Source organism: Gossypium arboreum, chromosome 13, assembly GCF_025698485.1.
Source record: "Gossypium arboreum isolate Shixiya-1 chromosome 13, ASM2569848v2, whole genome shotgun sequence".
Lineage (NCBI taxonomy): Eukaryota > Viridiplantae > Streptophyta > Magnoliopsida > Malvales > Malvaceae > Gossypium > Gossypium arboreum.
In genome coordinates, this window is record NC_069082.1 from 56637048 (window position 1) to 56647483 (window position 10436).

General features: G+C 33.5%; 1 non-coding gene across 1 annotated transcript; it reads right to left on the bottom strand.

The window, feature by feature from the left end:
* Nucleotides 1–10040: 10040 nt before the first annotated feature.
* LOC128287455 (small nucleolar RNA R71) lies at nucleotides 10041–10147 on the bottom strand. The gene has a single exon (XR_008278155.1). It is a non-coding gene; the product is annotated as a small nucleolar RNA R71 (small nucleolar RNA).
* Nucleotides 10148–10436: the final 289 nt, after the last annotated feature.

Below are 10436 nucleotides of genomic sequence, written 5' to 3' on the forward strand. Positions count from 1 at the left end.
ATCCTTACAGGTGAGCCCTAGAATTGGTGGACTTGGAGCTGGGCGGGATTCAGAGTGGCCATGAAGAGTGATTGCCGACTTTAAATAAGTTTAGCGTTTATTGTGGATTATTTTTATTATGCTTAAAGTTGTAATAAGGCCGCTCTTTTTAATTGATTTTATTTTGGGGAATTATTAAACTGGTTAGCACTAGGGTTCGTTTTCTAAAATCTACTTGTTTTTTTAAAAAGAATACGATGGCGCGCAAAGTTTCCGCAAAGTAAATGTTTTCCCAAGAAAAATAAATATTTTTAAGCAAACGTTTTGCAACCTTAATTATTTTCTTAAGCTGGTCATAATCAAACGGTTTTCTCAAAATTATACGAGATGTTAGAGTGTGGCAATGGCGGTGTGCATGTCTAGGATTGGATCCGAAGAGAGAGCTTGGTACTTAAGCAGTCCGACGGACTCACCTCCTCTTCTTCCTGGTTTCCTACCTGGTGCGCAGCTTCCATTCACTTTAACCTACTTTTAAAAGTGTCTTTTACAACACCAACTCAGCTTTTCCAAACTAAGTAATACGGAATGTTTTGAACGCATCAATGTGGCGCATCAGATCCGGTCATAACGTCCAGGCCGGGTTTGGGGTGTTACACGTGTGGCCAACACTTATGCTATTTTCCAAGCCTTCATGTTACCCATAATCTTTTACAACCTTATGCACATCAAAATTAAAAATCATGGCATCATTTTAGTGATTAAAAACTCTTTATTAAGACATATGCTTAACATTAACATGTCCTCTTACAAGTAATACATCTACTCATGCAATACCAAGTCTAGACTCCTTATTTCACATTTATAAGACTTGTCATTTTGATGACCACTTTTATAATTATATTATGGTTACCAACTTATTCATCAAGCACTCATGTTCAATCAAATAGATCCCTATACATGCCACTCACTTGAAATTGCTAATGTATGCTTCATTATTCCAAAGATAGCGACTTGATAGTGTGATGCTGTCTCCGACGATCTCCAACCCTGAGCTAACTTGAAAACAATAAAGGAAAGGAAGGGAAGTGAGTAAGCTTTATAGCTTAGTAAGACCAAATGAAAATAATAAGCAATTTATTAACTTGCTTCTAATGGTAATTCAACCCTATTTGCATTTTCACTCATGTTCCAGTCAAGCTATTTTCTCGAGTCACAGTCACTAAATTATTTATAGCTGGAGCTATGGAACTCTAAATTATGATCCGCTAATTTTCCCTAAAAATTTTAGAATTTTTGGTTTAGCCAATTAGTACAGTTTATTCCGTAAAATCACCCTGATTCGCTGCTTGACAGCTTCGACCAGTCTTTACTAAAAATTAATTATCTCCTTATATGGAACTAGAATGATATTCCCATTTATTTCTCTTAAAAATATACTCATTAAGTAATCTAGGCATATAAATTATAACCCATAATTATTTGTGTATATGATTTTCCCAAATCAGAACAGGGTATTTCAAAATCGTTTTGACTATGTCTCACACAATTTCAACTATCTCATAATATGAAATTCTTTTTCTTACACTGTTTCTTCTATGTGCTACTAGACTCAATAAGCTTCAATTCCATAGTTTATTCACTCTCTAATTCACTTTCTACTATTTCTGGTGTATTTTCAAAGTCGGACTACAGCTGCTGACCAAAGCTATTTTTTTACTATATTTCACTCTTTTATGATCATTTTTAAATGGGCATTTATGCCAATCCATTTATCCTTTCATGTTTATTAGGCCACCAAGTAAAGGAATATACATTTCATGTCTCAATTTAATGTGGCCTCAAAGTCTCACACATAATCATCAATCACATTTCAACCATCACAGTAAGAATACATATATGTACATCATAAACATAAAACCATAATCACAAGGTCACCACAATTTCATTTTCATAGGCATAACTTACTTATTTGTATACTTACCAAAAGTGCATTGTTTCATGTTCGCAATAGCATTTAAGCTTCAAATACATACTTGTACCTTTTCAGCATGCTCATATATTTACCTTCTCGCTTTCATCGCAAGCTTTGAACTATCCGTTGAACCACTTGGAATACCAGAGGATAATCGGGAAATCTTATACATATCGATGCCGATGCCATATCCTAGATATGGTCTTACATTGGCTCTCATATATCCGTGCCAATGCATGTCCCAGACATGTCTTACACTAGCTCTCATATATCCGTGCTGATGCATGTCCTCGACATGTCTTACACTAGCACATCTCTTAACCGATGCATGTCCCAGACATGTCTTACACTGGCTTACATCTCGAGGCCGATGCATGTCCCAGACATGTCTTACACTAGCTCTCATCTTAATGTCGATGCATGTCCCAAACATGTCTTACACTGGCTCACATAACAGCAATGTCTCGATGCCCGTATCCAATGTATTTCCAAAGGTCCAACTGAGATTTCTCAAGAGTCACATTGTAGCCAAGCTTGTTCGAAGAATTGATCATACAATTCACAAGGTTCGTTACCATAAGAACTTTCAGTTCATTTCATCATTCTATAATTTACTTATCTCAACAAGATATCATATTTCATCAATTTCCAATATTTCATAAATACACAAAGTGAAATCGACATATTAAGCTTTCGATTATTTCATAGGGTATAATATTTTCTCATACACCCTAGCACTAACACATAATTCAATACAATAATAACAAGGAGATTTTCAAGTATAACAAAATAACATTAATAACATGCTTATTAAATCACACGGACTTACCTCAAATGAAATTTCGACTAATTATTCTCTTTTTGCCTTTAACCATGCACTTTCTCGATTTAAGCCCAAATCTCGATTTTCTTGATCTAACATGATGAAATCCACTCATTTAATTAATGTACTAATCATTTCGGACCTAAAACATATTTTGGCAAAATTCACATTTTTGCCCTTAAACTTTTGCATAATTATGAATTTACACCAAGGCTCGGAAATTGAAATTTATTAGATTTCTATAAGGTTTAAGACATGCTGAACATTTTTCTCTTCTATGGAAACCTCAAATTCTCAATATTTCATGCTTTTATAAACATTAACAACTTTTACTAATTAACCCGTTTTAACCATTTTCAACAAAAATCACTTAACAAAAATCGTTCTCCTAACCTCAAGCATCCTTATTCTACCATTAAACATCAAAATGCACAATTATCTAGCATTGGTCAATTTTAAACTTCATTTTTCATGCAAATAAATGGTAGAAATAGAATGGTTAAGCCTTTAGGATCTAAAAAATACGAAGAACATTAAAAACGGGGCTCAAATGCACTTACAATTGAGCTTTGAAAAGGTTGAAACCTTAGCCATGGTGTCATGTAAATTTTGGTAGCCATATGAAGAAGATGAGCAGATTTTTGGGCTTTTATTTTGTCTTTTATGCCTTAAAACACCCCAATGACCAAAATGCCCTTTTTACTAACCCTTCAATTTTTACCCTTCCATGTCTAGTTTTGTCTATACCAAAATATGATGGTCTATTTTCCATTTAAAGACCTCTAGTTTAAACCCCCATTTCAAACAAGTACTTATATTCTAGAACTCATATTTTTCAATTAATGATATTTAATCCCATTAATAAAATTGGGCACTTTATCAATAAAATTTACTTAACAAAATTTGGACACAGCCACTCAAACATATCATGGACTCTAAAATAGTCATAAAATAAATATTTCTACTTCGGATTTGTGGTCTCGTAACCACTGTTCCAACTATGCCCTGTTTCAGGCTGTTACACAATAGTTATCATGTCCTAAATTTACCATGCTAATTTAACATATACAAAGTATCATTAAACTACTTTCATAACACCTACATGTGCATAAGATTATCATCTCACCAATAAAGCACATTTCGAAACATTTCACATTCATGCTAAAAATCACAATCCATCATCCACCAAGCATGCCATGACCATAACACCGAAGACATTACACACATACATATATAAATGGGCTTACAACCATTTTAGCCAAAATAAGCCAATTACATGGCTAAATACTAGACCAACTTAAACAAATATGAGCCAAAACATTTGGCCAAATCAAATGACACATATAACAAAATGACCAAGTCCCTATACATGCCATACTTTCAAAATACTAAGATCATCAAATACCTAAAATAACAGTTTTGATAGTGTGAGGCAAATCTCCGACGATCTCCGATTCCTAGCTAGCTTGGCAACATTATAAAACATGGAAAATAAATAGAGTAAGATATATAGCTTAGTAAGCTAGTATGCAAGAAATAAGCAACCTACCTTACATTTAACATTCAAATAATATAACATAATTAAATGTAAATTTACCTTGGCCTCATAATCATAGCTTATCCCATCACAAAACTTACCTCACATTCATCGTTTCAAGCATTTATTAGATATGAGCTTCAAGTACATACCTGTACCATCTCGAAAGGGATTTACATATAATCTCATCTTTGACATACCCATGAACCACTCGGAATAATAATGTCGGATACTCGGGATTCTTGCACACTAAGTGCCACATATGTAGCCAATGCTACCACAAATCTCATATCACATAGTTACTCGCTCTCGAGCTATCAACGGGCCTACTCATACAAACTATCAGTCAAGATGTAGCTACGCGGTGTTGTTCACACAAGCTGACAAGTATCTACAACATATGCCGGTATACTTAGCCACTGGCAGGACGTAGAAGACCAGCACCTGGATCACATAATCACATAACACATACTAACCCTAGTGACATGTCACTTGTATCCTACCCTATTCCTAAGGTTCAAACGGGATTTCTTGCTTGTTAATTTGTCGTCGAACTCGTTCGTAGAGTTATACTATTCATATACTCAAACATACAATTCATGCAATATTAAAGCATTTAAATACAATTATTCTAAAGCTTATTTTTAACATACAAACTTACCTCGATACAAAATGGCTTATATTTCGATTTAGTCCACAAGTTTGTTCTTTCCCTGGTCTAGGTCAGAACCTCTTCTTTCTTGATATTTAATATCAAATTTAAATCATTCAATTATCACATTGTTCAATTTAATCCCAAAAGCACCTTACAGCAAAAATTCTAAAAAGTTGAAAAGTTAGAGGCAAAAATTACATTTTTGCCTCTAACTTTTTAAATTTTTACATTTTAGTCTCTAGGCTCGTAAAATGATTTTCATCCAATTTCTTCATTACCTAAGGCTAACTAAATATTTTTCATGCTCATAGTAGCCCAAAATTTTCATTTATTCACATTTTAACACATTTTACAACTTTTACAAATAGGTCCCTATTTGACATTTTCATCAAAAATCACTTGGTAAATGTTGTTTACCTAACATTAAACATACATTTTCTACCATTAGCCATCAAAATACACAAATATTCAACATGGGTAAAATTTTAGACTTTGATTTCTTTCAAATTAGTCCTTGAAATAGCTAGATTAGGTTACGCCGATCTCAAAAATATAAAAATCATTAAAAACGAGACAAGAATGGACTTACAATCGAGCATGAAAGTGGTCAAACCCCAGCTATGTCTTCTCTTGAGAAATTTGGCCATGGGGGACTAAATTGGGGAAGATGACATCTTTTTATTAGTTTAATTTTGTCTTTATTTACCAAATGACCAAAATTCCCTTCACTTAAAACTTTGAAATTTCACCTAACCATGTCCATTTTTGTCCAACTTAAAGTATAATGGTCTAATTACCATTTAAGGACCTCCAATTTAAAATTTCATATGTTGCACCTATTGCAATTTAGTCCTATTAGTCAAATTAGACACTCTATCGATAAAATTTTTTAACGGAATTTTCTCACAATCATTCAATCATACTGTAGACCATAAAGAAACAATAAAATAAATATTTCTAATTTGAATTTGTGGTCCCGAAACCACTATTCTGATTTGACCCTAAAACAGGCTGTTACAGATTTCAAACTTGCTATTTTAAGGTAGGGGCAAATCTAAAAAGGCATGATAAGTGGAGGGGTTTGAATGCAAATTCAAGGAGTCTTCAAGGGCTGTTTTGCAAGCCAAATAATCAGCAAAACAAGCTGATTGGGTCAGCATGTGGGATACTTTTGGGTAGCCCAGTGCTCGGTCGAATCCATTTTCTCGGTTTAGCTCAACTGGGCCTCTTTTCATAATTAATTAATAATAATTTATTTAACCCAAAATAAATTGTATTAAAATTAAAATTAATTACATTATGAATTAATATTCATAATTGGACGTTCTTAGGCTAAAAATTAATTCGCCTTGATGCTCCAAAATCACTTCTCAGTTTTGCGCTTCTAGCAGTGCCTGCCGAACCATTTTTTTCTTTTTGTGCAAATTTGTCGAAAATGATCAAAATTAATCAAAATTTATTATAAAATTAATTAAAATTAAACATGTTAATAATTTAAGTACAATTTAATTATTTTATAATTACTATATATTTTTCGACAAGAATTACTACGAATTTGCATGAATTTGAGTTAAAAAGGGCATAAAAAAGTGTGTATATTTTTGTGTTTCTAGTTTTTGTTGTGGGTCTACTAACCACTTTCTTCGAAATTGTCCTAAGAAGCAAAATAATTTCGATAATCAACCAAATAATCATGAAGAACTTCTCAAAAGGGTAGACAATCTGGAAATGCTAGAAATACTACTCTCCATTGAAGAAAGAACAGTGAGATGAATTAATGTTCTGAAGTGAGAACACCTGCTAGAGCTTATGTAATCCAAGCTCGAGAGGAAGCTTCTGCTCCAAATGTTATTGCGAGTACTTTTTCTCTCTTTGATATTAATGTATATGCATTGATTAATCCTGGATCAACTCATTCGTATATATGCACTACATTAGTAGACAAAAAGAAAATACCTGTTGAATTCACTGAATATACTGTCAAAGTAATGAATCCCTTGGGTCAATGTGCTAGTTAATTAGTCATTTAGATCATGTATCCTGAAAATTGGGGCTACGATTTTCCTACTAGTTTGATGTTGTTACCTTTTGATGAGTTTGATGTGATTCTAGGTATGGATCAGTTGACACTACATGATGCTATTGTTAATTATAGAAGAAAACATATTGTGCTAGATTGTTAGGATGGTAAATGGGTCAGAATTGAGTCAGACAGATTAGAGGTGCATCTAGTATAATCTCTGCTATGATGACCCAAAAATATATTTAAAAGGGTGGTGAAGCATATCTCGCTTATATAGTTGATTCTAAGGTTTTGGAATTGAAACTAGAATCGGTTCTGGTGGTATGTGAGTTTTCGAATGTGTTTCTAGAGGAGTTACCAGGGCTACCTTTGACACGAGAAGTTGAGTTTGGTATTGAGTTGGTGCCGGGAACATCCCCGATATCAATAGCTCCATACAGAATGGTACCTACAGAATTGAAAGAGTTGAAAGCATAGTTGCAAGAGTTGACAAATAGAGGCTTTGATTGGCCTAGCTTTTCTCCTTGGGCTGCTGTAAACTAAAAAATATATAGGATTTTTCCTATATAATTCGCCAGATTTCTACTTAAATTTGTTGTTAAAACCAAGTAATTGTTTAATAATTTAATGAAATATATTAAAATATAAAATTGAGACATAGACATTATTAAAATGTGATTTTATGCTTTATTAAATAGTTTTCATGCGAAAATGGCTTCTTTTATATTAATTTGAGCATGTTATATTTTCAAGCTATAAAGTGGGCCATGCATGAGTAAATTAAATAATAAAATATAAATTTATATTTAATAATTTATTTTAATATATTTCATTAATAAATTGGGTTTTAATTAATTAAGTAAATTGATTAATTAAATTGGTTAAATTATATTCTTTGGTCCTCTAAATTATCTACTATTGTTGGACAGGTTTGAGAGCTTTATGTTGATTACAAAACCATTCAAATGGAGGACCAAGTCAACCCAAAATTCAGCTTCACGTGGATGTTCATAAATCAAATTTTGGTTTAATTACACAAGGTCTTTGAAGAGTTGAAGAAATTGGAGATTTACCCAGAGATTTGCAATTGTCCAAGTCTTGATCCTGATGATGTTGTGGCACTTAAATCAAGCAAAAATCAGCCACACTCCCACAAATCATGGTCGGCCACTCTTGGATGAAGTTTCAAATGATGGACACCCCTATTTTTAGTAAACTATCTCCCTTGCCTCACCTATAAATAAGACCCCATTTCTCACTTATCCATCATCCCTCACTCATTCATCATTCTCTCCTCTCTCAACTCTCTTAGCTTTCTTTCCCCCTCATGCCTATCATCCTCTTTGCATAAGGATTTTTGGCAAACTAGCCTCTTAAAGAGCCCTTGGTTGGCCACCTCGAAGAGCCATCAGTAAAGGAGCAAAGCGAAGGAATGAAGGAGCCCTCGTCAGTCAGAGTCTTGGGTGACAACCACTTTGATTTGGGTTTAATCTTTCTTTTCTTTAACTTAATTCAAGAATGTTTGCTATGTGTCTACTGTTCTTGTTTACAACAATGATAGCTTAATTTTATTTAAGTTAGGATGATTGCTTTGATTAAATAATAATTATTTGATTTATGCTTATAATATTTGTGCCTCAATCGATCATGTTTTCAATTAATATCAAGTCTGTATTGCGTTCATACGTGATTGAAATGCACCTGAATTAGCTGAGCGATCCTAACCAGACGACTGCTAATAGACACATAATTGAAATGTGCATGCTCAATTGAGATCCTAACCTGACTAAATTGTAAGTTACATAACAATCCTAACTAGGCTCTGTTATCTGCATAGTTTTTAGATTTGTGTGACTAAACTGTTTCGAACCTAACACGTCCATGTTACCTCGCACGAATACTAAGAAACCCTTAGTAAATAAGGATCGGTAAAATGCATATTTACTAAGTAAAGGATTCCGAAAGAACCTAATGTGGTTTCCAAACTCATGAAAGATTGAGTTGACATGGAATATTTTTCAGAATATTGATAAGCATGTTGATAATAATTTAAGTTTAATTAAAGTAATTGTCCTAGCTTATTTATGTTATAATTGTTGCTTATTGTGTTAATTCTGCTAAAATCTATTTCATTCATATAGTTTGCATACTTAAGATAAATTGCATTAGGGATCATTGCATTGAGTTTCATATACTAAATTTTTCATCACTTCTCAATTATATTGTTTTTATTTATCAAATTATTAATATAATTTTACAAATTAAGTGACTTAGCACAAATACAATCCCATTGGAGACTATAACTCGATCTTCCTTATTACTTGATAACTACTGTGTACACTTGCACAAACCCGAGCGTTACAAGTTTTTTGCGCCGTTGCCGGGGATTGTCAACTATTGCCATAGTCATTCATTGTGAAATTATTTATTTTCAATTTGGTTATTTCTAACAATACTAACTTATTCTTTTTAATTTTGTGATTTTCTTTTCAGGTGTTTATGAGCATAGATTGGATTATTGACTTACTCCCAGTAGACGCTGAAATTGAACGAACTTTCAGACAAAGAAAACGTGAACAAACAACTCAAAAACAAGTCGAGATGGACCTTGGAAATCAGAATCAAGACCAAAGTAATGAAGCCGATCATGTACGAAATCCAATCATCATTTCCAATGATAGGGATCGATGCATCAGACAATATGCTGTGCCACTTTTCAATGAGTTAAATTCAGGAATTAGAAGGCCAGATATTGAGGCAACCCAATTCGACTTGAAAACAGTGATGTTTCAATTACTACAAACAGTGGGCCAATTTAGTGGTATGCCCATGAAAGATCCACATCTCCACCTTCAATTGTTTATGGAGGTGAGCGATTCATTCAAGATAGCCGGTGTGACTGAAGACGCACTGAAGTTTAAGTTATTTCTATACTCGTTGTGAGATCAAGCATAAGCATAACTCAATTCGTTGCCACCAAGTTCCGTATCTACATGGCAAGAATTAGCAGATAGATTTTTGGTTAAGTATTTCCTGCCTAGCAAGAATGCTAAGTTGAGGAATGAGATCACAACTTTCCAACAATTGGATGATGAGTCTTTGTATGAGGCTTGCAAGCGATTCAAAGATTTACTTCGTAAGTGTTCTCATCATGGGATTCCTCATTGTATCCATTTGGAGACATTCTATAATGGTCTCATTTGTAACACCCCTAACCCGTATCTGTCACCGGACTAGGGCTAAGACCTATTACGGGACATATCGAAACATTTCACAAACAAATTCATAATAAAAAATCAAACATCGACATATCATAATCAAATATCACTATTAAGTCCCTTTCTTAGGTCATCGAGACCTTAAGAATGCATTAGAAAGGGGTCGGGACTAAATCGAGCTCATACAAAACTTTTCAAAACTTAAACATTTTTCAAAGTTGTACAGGTC